This window comes from Ambystoma mexicanum, chromosome 1q, assembly GCF_040938575.1.
Source record: "Ambystoma mexicanum isolate Mex_15411 chromosome 1q, UKY_AmexF1_1, whole genome shotgun sequence".
Classification (NCBI taxonomy): domain Eukaryota; kingdom Metazoa; phylum Chordata; class Amphibia; order Caudata; family Ambystomatidae; genus Ambystoma; species Ambystoma mexicanum.
In genome coordinates this window covers 464,167,614-464,185,804 of record NC_090922.1, presented here as the reverse complement: position 1 = coordinate 464,185,804, position 18,191 = coordinate 464,167,614, and positions in this window count along the sequence as shown.

The following is an 18,191-nucleotide window of genomic DNA, read 5'->3' as shown; positions in this document are numbered from 1 at the left end:
GTGCGGCTATAACCCAAACATGTCTCTGTGCAGAGAAGACAAACTGAACTGAGATGCTACAAGAAGTGCATCAACTCAAACAAATGTGCCAGACAAATGTTGGGAAGATAAGCTTTAATTTGAGCTGCACTGGCCAAAATAAAGTTTCAATTAGGAGTTGGCTGATAATCTCAACCTTCCTCTTGAATTGTTCAGGAAGTAACCACCAAAAAATCAGCCATATGCAGACTTGAAATAAATTGGTGCAGTTAGGAAAAAAACAGAAGGCAGGCCTTCTCTGTCTATGGCACCAGACTGTGGAACCTCCTATCAGTCAAAACCAGACTCGCTCACTCGTGCCTACATTAAAAGAAGTTGTTTAAGATCCTCTTATTCAAGGAATTGTTCCTGCTTAACACCTTGGTCCACTGTCCCTCCTCTCACATCCTATCCCAAGACTGGCAGATCTGGTGGTGTCTGTTTCTTCCTCTTATTGCCTGTAGGTCCTTTGTTGTCAAATTGCCCACCTTCCCCTTCTCCCTTCATTAGCTCCCTGCTGCCTTCTATTGATCCCTTGCAATCTGCTTCACTCTCCATGTACTTCCCTGCATGACTTGTAAATGGCTCCATGGCTCCCAGAAGCTATGTTCCACGCTAAAAAAAAACCCTAATTATAATACTAATAGTAATAATAATATAATACTAATAATAATAAACAATAAAAGCAACTAAGCATAACAGCACTTACTTAGAAGGCCCAAGATGTCAGCCACCATAGCTGATTGAAGCAGAGATCCCATCCTGAGGTAGGATGACATGGTGCAAATTCTCATGGCTCTGGGCAACTCACTAAAATGTACTCCGTCCATAAGCAAGAGCGAACATCTGGGCGTAGTTGGATGTAGCTGAGAGCTGTTCTGACCAAGGCAGAGAGGAAAATGTCACCAGAAGAATACTCCCAAAGACCTGTTGAGGTGGATTAATATAAGAGATGAAGAAAAATGGGAAGACAACACAAAAAAAGTAGCAGAAAAGTAAGTGGCATCAAAGGAACGACAAGCAAGAAAGGGCCCCAGAAGAGAACTGTTAATAGTCCCGAGCTAAAAACATTTCAAATTAGAATGACTAGTATTGATCACCTTGAGGCCTCAAAATAAGTACCTCTAATGATCAGTTAGTAGAGTGTCAACTGAACAGACACAAGAAATTAGAACCAATTTGCACAAAGGCTCAAAGTCTTGACAAACTGATACTGGGCTATCGCAGATATCAGGATCCAAAGTCAAATTGGGTCAATTTACATGACAGGTTGCATTGCAAACAAAACGCCCTCCCATTTTAAACCCCCTACCTTATATCTTTTCCTTGTCCCCATTGTCCCCGTCCACTTTTCTGTTATTATCCTAATAGAATATTTTTCTTCTATCTCTGCAAACGCTACAAATCTGAACAAAAATATAATATATTGGTATTCCAATACATTGGGCCTCATTATAAGTTTGCCGGTCCGGGAATTACGGTACAGGTAGGCTTGCCAGTACCATAGTTCCTGGGCAGGCAAACTATGAGTTGTGCTCCCGGGTGCCATTCTGCCCTCCAGGTCTGTCCTGGCGGGCAGAGCGGCACCCGCGAGCACAGCATGTCGCATGCACCGGCACCATTCTGAATGGTACCGGTGAATCTGACCTCCCCATGACCATTGAGCCCTATGGGGCTCCAATGGGAAGCATTCCATTCCGGCGACCATGAATGGGCAATTACTGGGTTTGGCAGGGCTGTAATGACCCGATAATTGCACATTTGCGGGTACCAGAATTTTTCTGAAGTTTGGCGGCAGCCTGCTGGTTTTACCTCCAAACTTATAATGACTCCCATTGATTAGCAGGAGCTTATCTCATAGCTGTAGACATTTTAGCCATCTTACATTGTTATGAATGTTCTGAGACTATGGGGTCCATCTTGGCATGCAGCATATGCTCACCATTGACCATGTTTCTGTAATGGCCCTTTCATTTTTTCTGCACGTCACTTGCCAGTGTTATGCGATGCTCAGGCTTGGATTTGGCCCCTGACCGCTCTGAAGTGAGTGTGTGGACTCTATGGTCGAGGGCTCTAGACTGGACAGATCACTTCATAAGCACGATGAGGGCTCACAGTTCAGAATCACATTTTTTACTTTTCTCTGCACACAACAACACCCTCTGTCCCCAAGAAATACCACTTGCAGAAGCTCCTTTTCTGCTTCTTGTGGCAATGTTCTTAATGAGTCATGTGAAACTATGAATACGGTTTCAAATTCTAGTATTAAAAATGTATTGTAAGAAGGGCCTACTGGGGCTCACACTCAAGGGATGAGCCATTTACTCTTTCGCTTTTCTTGAAGGAGCTCCCACCTGCCCGACTGCCTACTCTCAATGGGTCTTATCACAGTACAGATGCTCTATAGTCAAGTGCCCACTACTGTCTAGTGTGACCTCTCTAGCTCCCCTCTGGACTTTCTAAGTACCCTAGACAGGACTCTTCGATCTCCTTATTGTGACTTTCATCTGGATAACTGTCTTTTAACCTTTAACCTCATGCTCCTCTGAATATACTAGCTTCCACTCTTCTCCAACCTCCTTATCTAATCTCTCTACATTCCCTCTCCTGGCATTACAGCGTCTCCCCCTTCTTCTGTCTTGACTTGCCACCAGTCTCCTTATCCCATTGTCCTATCACTGAACCTGCCTCTACTCCCCACCAATGAGCAGGGCACTATATCTATAGCTATAGTGCCCTGCTCACCTTCCATGGTTATAGTGCCATACTAGCTACAATAAGGGAAATAGTGCCCTGCGCAGTAAACTACCCCTATGAATATAGTGCCCTGCTCACTAAACTCATTCTCATACCCCTCATCCTCCTGACCATCTAACTCCAATGTTCTTAATTCTCTCTCTTTCTCACAAACTCCTCCACATGCATAAAAACAGCCAAAATTGGTACTACGCTCTCAATCGCAACGCTTTACCTTCACTGGCCCTCATTACGACCCTTGCGGAAATCGAAAAACGATGGCGGAAATGCAATACCGCCATCGAATAGCGCTCGGTGCGATCATGACCCGTCACCGTAAAGTACGATGCCATTAGCGACACCGTAGTGAACGCCAACGCTAACTGCACCAAGTACGCGCACGCGCGCCATGCCAAACCGTAATCACCACCATGGCGCAACGGTACGCGAATTCTGACCCTAGCGGACATGCACCTAACGCCATCAAGCATGGCGGAAAGTACCATTCCGCCATGGTGAGAAGTACGGCATCGCGAACCAACCGTAAACGGCCCTACTGAGTGCCTGTACACCACTCCCTGGCCACATTGCACAACTCCTCGTAGGTGCAATGAAGTCACACAATGCAACCAGTGAAATGTACAAGTCATCCATGCCTGCCAACGAACAAATGAATCTAGGGGCTCCAAGTGCCTTGTGAGTGGCCATCCATATTTGCCATGGCACCATTGCCGCACTGATGCAGCACAGGCATGTGAAGGGTCAAGTCCAGCAACATGAACAGAAAAATGAGACAAACAAAAACAGGCCCCCTCATCGACTGACACCAGTGTAAGGCAACATTCAAAGCAGTATCCTGAGTGACACTGCACCAGCCCTGTACTCCTGCCAGTAAACAAACCAACCATCAGCATAAGCATGCACCACACAAGTTGGCAGAGTGACTGAGCAGCCAGGCTCATCTCAAGAGGGGCCAATGGGAGCTGCAGGGCACAGATGGCACAAATACAGAAGCCATTCAAATGGACATGACCTCAGTCTCCCTCCAAGAAACGCCCGCAAACACAGGCACCTGTGACCAGCCATATTCTGATAATCACATCATTCCACCAATCCACCTGGCTGACCGGCATCTGTTACACAAAAGCTAATCCCCCGCCCCTGAGCATGACATCATTAAAACAGTCATAATGGCAGCCCCTATCCCTGACCTCACTGGGCTTCGTAGGCAAACGCGCCCAGTACAGTACCACGCAACTATACTCCGAAGCTGGAACCCAATGCAGATCTCCTCACAATACATCGCTCCACAAATAGGAATATGCTACATCACTTGCAAAGAAGAACGCTACACGGTTCATATCAGAATAGAAATTTAATGCACAACAAAATCACCAAGCCCATACAGCCATTAGGTCATGAACTCCAAAATATATTTCATCATTGTGGGCTGCATCCGCAATAAATGACCAGCTTCTTCTTGTGTGACGCCCTGTTCCTTCATGGTACACAGGGGCTACATTCACGTTCAAAAAGGCAACATGGAAGCGCCTAGAACCGCAGGGCCGTCCCATTAGGTAGGCACTAGTCCAGCTGAAAGGCCGAAATGTTGCTCCTAGCCACTAGTACTGCGTAAGGGCATGTGGCCCATTGGCGATCGTCCCATAAGATCGTAATGGTGCTCCACTGATTAACACGAAGCAGCAGGTGTCGGGAGTAAAATCCATCTGCAGGAGTGGCATACAGATGGCAGTGGCAAAAGGGGAGGAGATACCTGTCACCCAAATGAAATGAAAAATAATAGTATGGGCATCAGAACTTCATTTGAATTACTCACTTCAATGATCACACTAAATCCACAGCCGTATGCATGCTAGCCCACTCCAAAGGATTATTGCCACCCAAAAACCACTTGAGAATCATAACTATATATATCGAGGTGAAAACACTATTACAAACGAGTGTTTTTGTGCATGCGTCTGTTAAAACAGAATCCATTAGATGGGATTAGTAACGTGCATAGACACAAGTGTCTGAAGGCGCGTTGAGACAGGGAGGGTTCAACAAGGCCAGATAGACGATGGTCCCACTATGGCAGCTCTGCATCACATAGCGCAGGGGAGGTGGATCGAATTTCAAAAAGCACTGTACATGGCAAACTCCGTATTAAATCATCTGTCCATGCATCCATACATCATTCCCTCTTCCCGTAATGAAAACGCCTGATTTCATACTCACATAACATGTGAAATTTCCATTGAGTCTGTGCGTAATGCAGTCTGCAAAATCCACTGTGCTCCAGCCCGTAATTCCAGTGTTGTGAAGTAACATGTATTTGGGAACGTCCGGCCTCATCGTCCACTACGCTATTGCGCATTCCAATACTATTCATATCAATCATTGCATTCTCGCCATGGCCCCTGTCCCAAGGACATTGAACAATAGAACGTTATATTTGCAGTCAGACCTGTGGGCATCTCCTCGCCGCTAGCTGAAAACCGAAAGCGCTGTCCTTCGAATTCCTCATTTGCAACATCACGTCGAAAAGGCATCTGTGACCGCTTGAAATCACAAATTCATCCATCTAGTGCGGCAGTGTGTGAAAATGGCAACTGGCTTCACTCACAAATGGGACGCCCCGCCCGTCGGTGAACCTCGGTACAGTGCTGCATGAGGGTCCACCGTTAATCGAGTACTACATTCCACTGACCCTTCACAAGTTTGTTCGCGACTGCAAAGATAGTATGTGAAACAATGGGACCATAGCAGAATGAACATATGAACCAATATTTCACTGCCATCGGGAACAAATACATGATTGTAATAGCAAGATGCCATTCGTCGAATTGCAGCGTTGTGTGCGGGACGTGCTCGCCCAAAGGGGATAGCAGCTTGCACAGGTGGAATGAATCACCACAGGTGGAGGCTATACAGCCTGAAAACACATAAATTGCACACCCAACCCCCTCCCACAACCACACCCACTCCGAAATGCTACCGGTAGGACTAGCGATGTTGGCCCTGGGGGACCTGATAGCACTGCAAGTACTCCAACTCCAAGAAGAAGACGAACACTAACTACTACAACAACCGGCCACACAGAGGAGACGCAGGAGGAGGAGGAGGGCAAGGCAGGGCCAGCAAGGGCCGCCAGCACAGCCACTACCACCACGCAGGCAGCCCGCAATCCCACGCCTCCGAGCACATCCGTTCAACCTCACTGATGAGCAGATCCACACCCTCTACCGTTTGGACCGGGACACCATAACCGCCATTGTGGACATGACACAGGCTGACCTTGTCAGCATGATAGATAGCCCAACCGCCATCCCACCCCTACTGAAGGTGGTGTCTGTACTCCACTTCCTGGCCACAGGCACCTACCAGCACACAGTCGGACAGTTGCATGGCATTTCACAGACACTGTTCTCACGGACACTATTGCAAGTGCTCGATGCCCTCCTGAGGCACGCAGACGACTACATCTCTCTACCACGCTCGGAGCAGGAAATTACGAACACAAAAGTGGGATTCCATGCACTTGCCGGCATACCGGGTTGCATTGGTGCCATCGACTGCACCCATGTGGAATTGGTCGTCCCACATGCCATGGAGGCCCAGTACCGCAACCGAAAACAATTTCATTCTCTGAATGTACAAATGGTGTGTGACTCCAACAGGATCATTACACATTGTTGTGCCCGATTTCCTGGATCAACCCATGATTCTATGGTCTTGAGGAACTCTACAATACCACGCTACATGGAGCGACACGCAGGGAACAGATCCTGGCTACTCGGTGAGTCTCATTTCAAGCATGATAATGTGGGGTATGTGATGCGGCAATGACCTGGCAGGAAGGGGGGGGGTGCGTACGTAGCAATGTCATTCCACAAACATCCTTTATTGTCCACATACAGGTGATGCCGGGTATCCACTGAAGAGATGGCTCCTTACACCACTCCGGAACCCACAGGACCAGCATGAGGAGGACTACAACCATGCACACTCACGTACCCGTGTAGTCATAGAACAGGCATTCGGCCTACTGAAGACTCGTTTCCGCTGCCTCAGCAGGTCTGGCGGGGCACTCCTGTACCGCCATGAGAAGGTTGCAAAGATGGTCATGGCATGTGTCATGCTACACAACATGTGCGTACGTAGAAATGTGCCCATGCCCCCTGACGCAGAACTGCAAGCACCTGAAGATGGTCATGATGAGGGTGGGGATGTGGCAGCACCTCAAGGAGTCTGCGAGGCACAGGAGGGCCGTGACATTCGTCAGCATATCATAGATGCATGCTTCTAGCACTCACGCCTGGTGGCTGATACATGGACACAGGACTTGTGGCACTGTGTGTGTCTGGAACATGCACAATATGGACTGTACGCCTATAATGGCCTCGTACACAAAGATCAATGTCCACACATCTCATTGGATGATCGTGCATTGTTTATGGCATATGTGAAATTATGTTACACACCCCATCGACCCGCCACCCAAGTGAGCCCAACACACCCCCTCCACCCTCCTACCTCCCCCCCGAACACCAGTGTCCAAAGATGCTCATTGTCAGTGGGCAGTCGCTATTGCAAGCCCCCTCTCCGGGTATCAGGGGCACCCCTGCCTGTGGAGCGCAGGTTCCTCCCAGATCTACGTTGGGGGCTGCCCTGGACGGAACTTGCAAAGGATGATGTCTCTGCCTGCTCACGTCCATGCATGTCCCTAAGGGTTTGTGAGAGCTCAGTGAGCACACGGCGCACAGCGGCAAGTTCAGCGCATACGTCTTTGGACGTCGCATGCAGTTCCCCCCTCAGGCTCTCGGTGCTTCTCTCCATTTGTACTCTCAGGCTCTCGGTGCTTCTCTCCATTTGTACTCTCAGGCTCTCGGTGCTTCTCTCCATTTGTGCCCTTAGTGTCTCTGTACTTCTCTCCATTTCTGCCCTAAGTGTCTCAGTTGATGTTTCTATGGCTGCCTTAGTACCCCCACATTCATCAGCATGGTCCTTGAGGAGCGTGGCCAGTTGCTGCTGTTGCACGATCACCTGGTCGAGGGACTGTTGCCTCTGCTGTGCCATGGCCATTTGCGGTGGTGTCACAGAGGGGCTGGTCACCTCATGTTGCCTTGCCACAGGGCTTGTGGGGGATGGCCAGTCGTCGTCTTGTGGGTGCCCCTGCGTGGTATCCTCATGGTGTACGGGATGGAACAAACAGGGGGATTGAGACAGGTCATGGATGGATCCTAGCTCGACATCCCCGTTTTCTGTGTCGGAGCATGCTGCCATTAATGCAGTGTCACCTATGGTGCTGCTGCCACCAGAAGCAGTGCCTTCTGTGGCATCCATTGGGGGGACCTGTGGTGGTGCTGTTGTGGGCATGCTGGCTGCTGGGGTGCCTGTTGAAGTTCCCTCCTGTGTGCTGCCACTTGATTTGTGCTGCTGCCGTGTCTTGATGCGTGCAGCTGAGGTGGAGGGTCTTTGGCCGTTGGTCTTGGCCCTCTTTGCAGGTGTGCTGGTAGGGGTGTTGTGCAGCTCGTCGTTTGAATCGGACCCTGTGGTGGAGTAAAGGAGGGCGAGCGTTATTAATGGGTCTGTGGAAATTGGAATGGCAATGTATCACATGCATTGGGGTGGTACCTGAGGGTGATTTGGGTTGGGGCCTTGGAGGTGGTTTCATTTTTGTGTGGATTGAGGATGCAGTTGTTTTGCAGCCTGCAGTTAGGGTGTGCCTGCTGCACGTGTAGAGGGTGTTTTTAGGATTTTTAATTATTTATGTATTTAATGTGACTTTTAAAGTGTGCTATCAGGCCTATGTATGTGGACGTTCTCCTGGACATGTGTTTCTGTTGCACTATGTGGACACGTGGTGCTTCATATGATTGGACATTGTGGATTTAGCATTGTTTTATTTGGCCCACCTACCTGATTCTTCGGATGTCTGCACTCCTTTCTCCATCCCTCCGACTCCCTCTATACTCTCCATTCCAATGGTGGAGGCACAGATTTCTTCCCAGGGGGTCAACTTGATGAGTGATTCCGATCCTCCCCCTGTAGCTGTGGCAATGTTACGGTTGGCGGATAGTATGCTCCGTACGCGTATCCGCAAGTCGTCCCATCGCTTTCTGCATTGCTGTGGGTTGCGGGGTGCGGTCCCCACCGCACTTACCCGCTGTGCCACCAGGGCCCATATGGCCTTCTTGTTCGCAAGTGCCGTCCTGGTCATTTGCGTCGAGAAGATGACGGCAGCATTCTCCTGAAGGGTCTCTGTGAGCACGGTGAGTTCCTCACGGGAGAAGTGGACCTGCCGCTTGCGGTCGCACGCTTTTTTCGCTACTTTTCCCATTTTTATTGGTTTCACTAGGGTGGATGACGGGTTGGGATGAGTCTCAGGGTAGTATTTTTAATGGTTGTGTGGAAATTGTTTTTTTATAGGTGTACGGCGTGCTGTTTCCCATTCCGGGACCATGTTTTTACTTCCGTTTCCGTATATTTCCGGTCACCGTACTTTCCGATTGCCGCTCATTGCGGTGACCGCTATGATGGGTGGCGGAATTGCACCTAGGGCGCCGTACGGCGGCGGTGAGGGCCGTTTTGGGGACATTTCCGCCATCGCGGACTTTGCACTTCCGCCATGGCGTAGTGCTCGTGCCCGATGGGTCGGAATTAGCCGCACTTTGCTCCGTCGTGCAATGGCAGAAACGCTATTTACGCTATGGCGGTCAGGTCAGTCACATTCCGCCAGGGTCGTAATGAGGGCCACTCTCTCCAAACACGCCAAAAGTCTCCTCCAAATCCTCGTCCACCTGCTGCACACTCCTGTCTGATTCTTGTCTCTTGGTCTTCCTGTCTCTTCCTCTGACCTCACCCACGCTCTTCATTTTGCAGACTGAACCAGCTGGCGTTTTATAACTTCACCCACCATTTCCTGCCTAGAAGGTTCTCTCTGCTCCCATTGGCTACATAAGTCGGCTGCTTCCCTGGGCTAGTCTCTATCTAAGCTAATCACAACTCTTTCCATTTCCTGCACAAATGGGCTGGAATTTCCCCAGGAAGGCATCATAAGGGCCCTTACCCCCTTCCCCTTTTTAGTCTCCCATTTAGTTCCAGCATAACCAGCCATCTCCTGCATTGTTTGCTATCTTTTTCCCTACTTGATCAAATAAGTCATTGGGCCTCATTACGACCCAGGCGGTAAGGGGTTTACGGCAGCGTAAACAGCGCCGACCCTTACCGCCTGAGTACGAGGTCCTTTAGCGCCATGGCGGATTTAACTCTTGCTTTTAGCAAGTGTTAAAATCCATGGCGCTAAGGGACCATGGAGTTAATTACGCCACCGTAATTTACGGTGGCGTAATTAACGCCTTCCCCACTACCATTATGCCCTATGGGGCAAAAATGGGAATGGGGAAGGGTAAATGGGGATTGGGGACTTACCGCCCCGCCAAGGTCGGAATGGGGCGGTAAGTCCGCCAACCACCATGGCGTAAACGTAGTTTACGCCATGGTGGTAAAGTCACGGCCCAGGCGGTAACTTACCGCCTGGGTCGTAATGAGGCCCATTGTCTATAGAAGCTATGGGGATGGTTCCCTGGAATCTCTGAGTGCTGTGTCGCATTCCGCTGGTTAAAATGTCACCGCTGCTGCTCCCCTTATGCATACCTGGTCATTCTGCAGTTGGAGTTTGATCTCCCATTTGGCTCCTGAATGGGAAGCCTATTACATCTCTGTTTAGGTAACCATTCCACTCCTTCTGTTACCTGTAGTCCCAGTTCTCCTCTAGATACTGATGCCTCACAGGAACCACCTGAAAGAGGGGAGGAAGAGACCTGGCCAGGACAGAGGCTGTCGGGCATCGAGTTTGATGCAGGGGAGCAACATGCACACACAGGTCCACCTCAGCTTCCCCACATCAGCTCTGGGGCTAGGTCTGGGTCTGACTTTGCCCTGGTAGGCCACCTACCCCAGGTTCAGAGGGTTCCTCAGCCACTTTCACAAGGCCATATCCTTGACCCCATCACATTATGAGTACTCTCACCAGCTTCTGTATGGTGTATTCTGGGGGTGGTCATCATCATCCCTGGTAGATGTTCGGCTATATTCTGGATTGCATTTCTCCAGTTCTGAGAGCTTGTCTTGCACAGTTGCTGGAACTTCGATGATTCTGTGAATAGGCATTTTGTCATTCTTTCGATGTAAACAAGTGTGTTATTTCCACTGGCCTTGTCTTCCCACAGGTAGCTGTCTAGCTGCTGAGGTCTTTTTTTGTCTCCTAGTATAAGGAGAGTACTTGGTGCAAACAGATGTAAACACTCAGATGTAAACACATGGAACCATGGCTTGACATCGTTAACATGAGGCAATGGTAAGTCTGTGAAGAAATGTCTGTAACACGGCATGAGGAATTGCCATCCAGAACTTGTGAAGGAAGAGCTTATGCGGCAGGCTGTGGAAGTAAAAAGTACAGAAGAGCGTGGAATGTGCAATCACTTGCGGGTGTGAAAACAGAGCAAGTAAGCTGATGAACATTAAGATGGGGGCCTTGAATAAATGGGAGGGAGGGATCTTCAACGCAGAAACTGGCACAATGGGAGCAGGAAAATGGGCGGTGCTGTGATTAACAATGAGGACACCAGGCCACACAGGCATACATGCGATCACGGGAGTGTGGGGTGGGCATTTTTCTCGCAAAAATATAGGATACACCCCATATGTCCCTCCTGTCTCCCTCTAATGCATTAGTCACAGAAAGATCATTGGGAGGCCTGTGCTGACTGACTGCAGGCTGCGCAGCAACCGCTGACTAAGCTGTGCAATTTCTCTCTTATGCCCGTGTCCTCCCCCTCCCTGTGGCTGAAAAAACATTATAAAGATCAGAGGACTAAAGGTATGTGCCCAGTTATGCCACTACCCCTGGGGTTTAATGTCCCAACACTCATGAAGAGATGGAAAAACAAATATATATATAAAGCAAGCCTGAAAATGTGCAATATCAGCTAAAGCAGTGTTTTTGTACCCTTGGTTGTCATCGCATTTGGAAATAGCACGCATAGTTCATGACTCCAAGCGAAACAAATGCAATACATGTGTTCGCAAGATATCGAAACCAGATTATTCTTTTTCTTTGTTATTGACTTAATTGTTTATACAATTTTTTCAGAATAAAAATCCCATGAATCCAGAACAAAGTTTGTTGACCTTGTTAGTCCTTATTAGTCCGCCTTTTGAAAACACTGCCATGAGAAGGATGGGTTTTGAGAATTGAACAGCTTCATGTTAAGGCTCCTGGGATTTGTATTCCAGGATGGAAGTTCCTTCCAGTGTTCGTTTGTACTGGTAATCCAAATCAATGTTTTTGAAAAAAGATGCTACAGGCAACAAACTTCGAGTGTCATCTCCACTGGTCAGTGCCGTCCACTAGTTGTCTTTAGTAAAAGTAGTGAAGGCTTGCATTATTTTACCTAAGAACGCTGCTCTTACATGCTACGTTCCTTCACATTCCAAGAGGCGGTGGCGACTTGTTTTAACTTTATCCAAGATTTTACACTGTCGGCACATATCTGTGAGTAAGAGCTTTCTTGTATAGAGTATTTCGTTTGTTCTAAGTTGATTCAAACGGAGTCTCAAAAATGTTCTACTTAAACTCTTGTCCGTGAACTTTAGCAAGTAGCTTCTCATTTCATTTACTTTTTTGGCCGACTTTGGGAGCAGTTTGGTCAAACTATATTTTTTGCGATCTCTCCAGTCAATATCCATTATGATTCAAAATGTTTCTTGGTTACCTTGTCTGGATTCGTTAGGAGTAATTCAGCAGGGGTGTCTAGCTCTTCCAATAGGTTGATGTTTCGGTTCTTCCATTCTGTCAATGCCTGGGTGTTTTGCCGAATGCCATTTCTTTGTTCACCAATTCCAATGCTTTTGATTTAATGTCTAACAGGGCTTTACAGTATAGCATAAGCATATTTCTCTCTTTGATAACCTTCAATGAAGAGAGACATAGCTCACGCCTTATAAGTATCTTCGGTGTGGTGGGTGCGAGATTGAGTTCTTTCTGCCAAAAAAAGCTCTCTAGTTTGATGCAGAGTCTTTCAGGTAGTAGAAACATTGCGTCAGACCCATATAGAATTGACGGTACCACCTTTGATTTGTAAAAATTGATGTCTGCGATGAGCGAAAATCTGTATTTTTTTAGCAATGACCCTAGCTTGGCTAGTTAACGATTTCAGTTTTGTCAATAGCAGGTATTGCATTGATGTTTCTGCAGGGCCAGTGCACATCATGACACCTAGATATTTGAAGGTGTCAACTTTTTCCAGTTTTAAGCCTTCTGCAAACCAGTTCAGTTTGTTATATTTCTTCCTTGCTAGCCCCTCCCAGGACATCACTTTAGTTTTCGTCGCATTAAATCGTAGATTGTTGATCTTAAAGTATGAAACCAGGTTTGTTAGTTGTCTTTGGAGTCCAATTGGCGTCATATCCAGCAGAATAATGTCATCTGCATGTAGGAGGCATGATATCTTTGCGCCTCCAAACGTTGGCGGAAAACTTCTGACATCAGATTCTGATGCTGAGTAGTCGGCGTTGTAAGCGTTATATAATGCAGGAGCCAGCGGACAGCGCTGTTTGACTCCCCTGGCACTGATTATTTCTTTTGACAATAGGCCATCTTGACCGAGCCTTAACCTTCATCGTTGTTTCCTGGTATAAGGCTTGGAGCGGGACCAGTACCGAGCCAGGACAGTTCATGGAATCTAATTTTTCCCATAGCAAATCTCTGGTGATCTGGTCAAAAGCCTGGACCAGGTCAACGAAAGCCATGTATACTGGGTGGCCATCCTTGCGGGCCTTGGCTTTGATTGTACTTAATGTTAGAATGTTAGTAGATGTTCCCGCGTTCTTCACAAATCCCGTCTGAAATGGATCGCTACATTTTTCTAAATTAATCCAGGTTTGAAATGCTTCCAAGGCGAGCCCCCCAAATATTTTCCCAATGACATCCAGTAATGAAATAAGACGGTAATGACACAGGTCCTCTCTGTCTCCACGTTTAAAAATTGGGACAACTATAGCTTTTCTCCAGGAAGCTGGGATGGTTTGTTCCTGATTGCAATTCTTGAAAATTTTACTGACGAGGCGGGCCCATATTTCCGGATGCTGTTTCAGATCACTGTTGGAGATCCCATCGGGGCCTGGTGCCCTCAAGTTGTTAAGTTTTTAAATTTTATTTGCGATCTCATCATCGTTGGAAGGGATGTTCCATGTCGATTTGGGTCCATCTTGTTTGGAGTCCAGTTCGATTCTCCCACATTTGGGCGGTGCAGCATAGAGGTTCGAAAAGTGCGTCACCCAGTTTGCTTCCCCCACACTATTTTGTAGTGCGTTATTGCTGGCCGTCGTTGTCCCTTTTATTAGAGACCAGAAATCTTTAGATTTCCTTCTGCACAGTGTTTTCGGCATTAATTCTGAGTCGGCTTGATATAAGGAGCATCTTTTTTTTGGTAAAATCCAAGACTTGTATTCTTTTTGGGCATGTTTTCATCTTTCCAAACTTATTAGAGTTCCTGATGTGTTTGACATTCTTTTAAAATGTTCTCAGGATTCTTCGTCTCACTACTACTTCGTGAGCTATGTGGATGGTTTTTAACAATGTTTTTACTTCTATGGGTCTTCTGTGTATGTTTTCTTAACAGCAAAGTGTAATCCACCATCCCCTCACTATTTTCAGTTCTTTTATCATTTGTAGCAGTATATTTTTCAGCGATTTGCTTGATAGCCTTCTCTGTCAATTTTAGGCGGGTGCCTTGCCCGTTCACTTCCAGTTCGTGTGCAAGTTGTTATTGAGGTTTCTGTAAAGTGATCCATCTCGTGTGTAGAAGATTATGGTCGCTATTTGAAGTTTTTACTACTGAAAAATGGACAATCAGCCCTAATAGCTCCCTTGGCACATATGTATGGTCGATGGTTCCTGTTTGTTCGCCTCTTTGCCATGAAGGGATATCAAAATTGGCTTTTGTTCTGAGCCAATGCAAATTGTGTAGATCACTTACCACACATCATTTCTCTAAGCTCCTTCCTCGATTCAAGATTGGTGATGTTTTAGGTAGGTCCAATATCCGGGCAAATGGTATTAAAGTCTCCTGTAATTATTATGTGGTTGTAAACATGATTTGCACTGCCTTTGTTTAAGATCGTGTTAATATTTTCCAGGTATGTTTCATCAAGTGAAACATCTGGATTCCAGTATATATTGATTAGTAGCAACCTCTCTTTCTTTTCCGTAGCTGTCCTGTCTAAATAATTCCAGGTGATAATGAGAGCCTGAAATAAGCAGGGACAGTCGATCTGGTCTATCATCTCCATGCCGCTGACGGCACATATTGCTGTTAGTAAGCCGGCCGTGGGACGGCCCGCCAGTCCGCTTTTATTGTATATCCATCCATCTCTGGCTTGGTTAATAACCAAGTCTCCTGGAGACAGAGGTTGTCCCATCGACCCAAATTAACATCACTTTTCGCTGTTAGGTGACTAAAGCCTCTCGTGTTCCATGAGGCCATGTCAATAAAGTTTTTTTGCGATGTAGGCAAAGCACAGTGTTTTAAGGGGGAGTCCTCCAATAGGTTCCTTTCCCTCAATTGTGGTTGCTAATTCTGTTTCTTCAGGTGCAGGGCCGACGATTTCCATGTCCAACTCGCTGGTGATTTCTTATGGTCATCCGGACTTCGGGCTACCACCTGGTTCCAGTCTTTACCTGCGAGGAGCTCTTTTCTTGGACAATTATTTTGTTTTCGGACTGTGCCTCTTGATTGATCATCAGGGTTGCGTTTTCCTTCTCGTCGAACTCCGTGTGAATTCGCTGTGTCAATCCTTTTGGGGAGTCTGGTGTGCCTCTGTGGGTGGTGAGTCCAGAGATTTCGGTTGTTAGGCAATTCTTCTCTAAAGCCTTTTTTCAGTAAATATTCCTTATCTTTGCCAGTGAATGTTAGACCACTAGGTTATTTTTCTTGCCATTTCTTTTTACCCCAGTTTTCTACTGATGTCTTCTCTTGTTGTTCTTTCAGGGTTTTTTAAGTGCTTTTTTCTTTCTACATCTAGTTTCTCACTAGAATACTGGAGTTCTATCAAGTGATATCCCAAGATAGCAAGGTTGTCGGCTTCTTGCACGAACATGTCACTTATAACCTCAGACCTAATGTGTAGATAGGAGTAATCCTTTCGTCCTGTATCACAGGGTTCCCCTATCCATAAATCACGATTTTGTACATAGCGCAGCCTCGGTATCTGTTTAAATAAATGTATGATGCTATTCCTGTTTAAGGTCAAACCATCTTTTGCTCTGTGTATACATTCCAATCTGAATACACAGGAGCTTTTAATTCTTGATACCAGAGGTTTGTTTGCTCCTTTTTAGGAGACCTCTGTTCTCACTCTTTGTTCTTTGTTATTCGACAACATCTAAGCAGTGTATCTCTAGAGGAGTGATTCCTAGTCTTGTTTCTTGGAGTAGTATGAATCAATGGCTCCTTTTGTTCACTGGTTTTCCCGAGATCTCCTTTGTTTGTTGGCTCGTGTTTAAGTAAGCTTTTGTATCCCTGAGGGGCTGTGGATTTCTTATCTAACTTCATAGGTCTATCCCTAAAGATTTTAATTTCCTTTCTATTTGGAGTATTGAAAGACGATTGGTCAGGTGAGCATTCCCGCTCCGTAATGCGGATCTTCTTTTTCGGTTCCAGCCCCAGGTTGGATAAATCCAGGGTCACAGCTTTTCTTTTGTACCTTGGGGTTGGGTTAGTTTCTGCTTCAGACTCCTCAACTGTGTATATGCTCCCTTCTCTTACGTCACTTTCTGAGACTATTGTGTCATCCGCTGGTTGACTACAGTTGTTGATGTTTTTTTTGGGTTTAAGTTCTTTGTTGTCTCTAGAGATGTCTTTTTTTTACATAGGCATGCCCCTAGAAGTCTTTGCAGTTATTCTTGAAGATTGGTTATTCAAAATTGATTTCTGGTTGTTAAATATGCCAAATGTAAAGATGTTTTTACTTCCCTCACCTTCTTTTTCCTCAAAGAGTCTGTTCGAGTTTGCATCTTTCTGGGATTTGGGTTGATCAATCTTTATCTCCATCGTCACTTGCGTCCCCTTTTCCAATGTTTTCGGGGGTAGTTTCTTTTGTGGAGATATTGAGATATTTGAGCTGTTGGAGTCTTTATCCACTCCGATGTTAAAAGTTTGAGCTGGAGGCTCCAAAGGTACGTTTTAAGTTTGTTCCTCTTTTGTTTTGTTGACATTATCTTCTTTTGCTAATATATAGCCCACCAAGTAGATTAGCTTTTTATGCATCAGGGCGCTCAAAGAAGTCTGGTCCCACATTGTGTCATTTAATGCTTCAAAATGTTTGGTAAAAGGGCATGGGCGATGGTCACTGTTGACATGATGGACATTAAGTCAATTTCTTTTGTGGTGTTTCTTTAGGAGCTGCTAAAATGGCGTCACTTAATGTTCTGTTTGGTATTGGCGTATAGAAAGCCGGTGGCATTTTGATTAACGGCATCCTCTTATTTTTATTAATTTTTTTAGGAGTTAAATCTTTTGTTTAATCATTTGTTGAATTATCATCAGTCTGCGTTTCGGCTGATGTTCTTTTTTTATAAAAGATGGTTCTGTTTGTAATGATACAGTCTGGGTATCAATTGAGATTGTTTGTGATAGCGGTGTCTTATTGCTGCATGCCCTACAAGTGGCTATAGTTGATTCAGCCCTGTCTACTATTCCGTTTTCTCGTTCCTTCAGCTTAATTTAAGGAATAGTTGTTTGCACATTTTTTGATTTTGAGACCTGGTCATTATATGTTCCCAGTTGTAGGGTTGAATGGTCTTTGCAGGGGATAAGTGAAATTTGCTTTCCATTAGCTACTCAAGGTGTAAATGCAGCTTTCTTAAAATGTCATCTGATGAGCGCAGTGCTGGTTTACTCAGGTGTTACTGGTAACACTGAAGAGTTGTGCAGTGAGTTCTCTGGTTCTTTAGATAGTGTCGGACTCGGGTCTCCGATGTACAGCACACTGTCTAGTAAATCAGTGTCAGATATTTCTTCCGCTCTATGCATTTTAGTTGACTCCATCAGTCCAAATGTTTTTTTTTAAAGAGTCTGCTTTTGCCAGATTTAACAAGGCTATTTTGTATCCAGCCTTTTTTGAGCCTTTAGATTTCACAGTGAAGACCTTTACAATTTTGCCGGGTTGAAGTTTTTTTATTTTCATTCCGGGCTTTACCACAAGGCCCTTATGGCCCTACAAGATGGCCTTTACCTTGGGTGTCTGGGTTGTAGAGCTGAGACCCAGCTCGTTTGCGTCCTTAATTAGGACCCCTTGATTAAAAGTGCTGGAGTCATCACTAGAAGCCACACTCTTTTCTCTGCTTGTTTCTGATGGCGCCGGATTTGGTT